At 41.2% G+C, this 1594-nt stretch overlaps 1 protein-coding gene across 1 annotated transcript in view; it reads left to right on the forward strand.

Annotated features, from left to right (window-relative positions):
* The window catches only part of LOC101660439 (S-adenosylmethionine synthase-like), a 118198-nt gene that overhangs the window by 76545 nt on the left and 40059 nt on the right, over window positions 1-1594 (forward strand). The gene's annotated exons all lie outside the window — the stretch shown is intronic.

Raw genomic sequence — 1594 nt, forward strand, 5'->3', positions numbered from 1 at the left:
ATCCTGCAATATTTTTCTTTAATAAAACTGGCCAGAGCTTGTTTAAAAAAAAAAAAAAAAGATACAGTATCTGGCACACATGGAAGAGCACACCGCTGGTGCGATCATGAGAAGTCATCAGACCAGGTAATAGGCATCAGGAGACACACACAAACAAACAAAAGCATATTGGTGAGAACGAGGCGGGGCTGGAGCAGAGACCCAAAGCCCATCTGTAGACCATGGAACAATCCCCCCACAGAGGAGCCACAGGGAAGGGATGAGTCAATCAGGGTGCAGTAAAGCATCAATCAAGCACACAATATTCCTCTCATTCCTTGAGGCATCTTCACCCCTCACTACCATGACCCCAGTGTTGCTTCCCAGTTCAGACTAGACTGGAACATGTACACAAGTATAGATAAGAGATGGGACTCACAACACACAGAATCCAGGAACAGGAGTGGGAAAAGCAATAACAGAAGGGGGCAGGGGTGGAAAGGAAAAAGGGAGAACAGATCACAATGATGGACACACAACCATACACCCCTCTCCAGGGGGAAGAACAACAGAAAACACTGTAATATGTATATATTACAGCTTTGACAGAGGGCGGGGGGGGAACTAAATTGACAGAGAGGAAAAAAAACACTAAAAATTTAATGTTTTAAATTTTCTGTTGAAACAGTGTGTTTTCAGGAATGGTAGCTATTTTGAATGAAGTGAAAATTTTTTTAGGTAATCTAGAGTAAGGTGCAATTAGTGAGACACATATGTCCCCAAAAGGAGCAGGGTGGGGTGAGAGGGAGGAGATTTTTGGTGCTGGGATTAGTTTGGAATGAGGTCCATTTCTTCAGATTCATGCAATCACACAGGCCCCCATCAGATTGTAGCACACATTAAAAGTGGGATAGTGTCCCACTAACTCTCAGAGGTAAAAAAATGTATGTGGGCACTATATGTCCCCCATGTCACATAAGGATTGTCAGCGTGTTGCAAAGCAAATGCTGAAGGCTAATTTTGTTTTTGGGAAATCTCTCAAGTGTCTTTTGGTTAGCAAACACAGGTCTTAACAAAAGTGTTTTGTAATAGCAAAGAGACATAAAGTGAACTTTCAAAGAGTTGGGGATTCCTGTACCGATATCCTGTACCTTTGTGCGATGCATTTTGGAGATAAAGATGAGTTTGGAGCTTTTTCTTAATCTACCATCCTTACTCCATCAGTGCCTATCCATGCCCTCTGTACTTCTGTTTGTTTCCTATGCCTGCTGTACCACAAACTTGGTGGCTTGAAATAACACTCCATTAATCTCCTACAATTCTGAAGATCAGAAGTCCAAAATTAATTCCACTGGATTGATGTAAGGTGCTTGCAGGTCCAAGCTCCCTCTGGAGGCTCTGAGATAACATTTTCCTTTTAAAAAAAAAAAAAAAGCTTCTAAAAGAAGCCCTTGTGGTGTAGTAAGTTAAGTGTTGGAATGTTAAACACAAAGTTGATGGTTCAAATCCCTCCCTTCTAATGATTTCTGTTGGTCCCTCTTAGAGACATATGTATCCCACTAGTTGTACAAAATTCTATATTACCTCAGAAACACTTTTTCCATTTCTTTTGAAA

This window comes from Echinops telfairi, unplaced genomic scaffold (genome assembly GCF_000313985.2).
Source record: "Echinops telfairi isolate 266 unplaced genomic scaffold, ASM31398v2 ScPeMD7_7441;HRSCAF=8479, whole genome shotgun sequence".
NCBI lineage: Eukaryota > Metazoa > Chordata > Mammalia > Afrosoricida > Tenrecidae > Echinops > Echinops telfairi.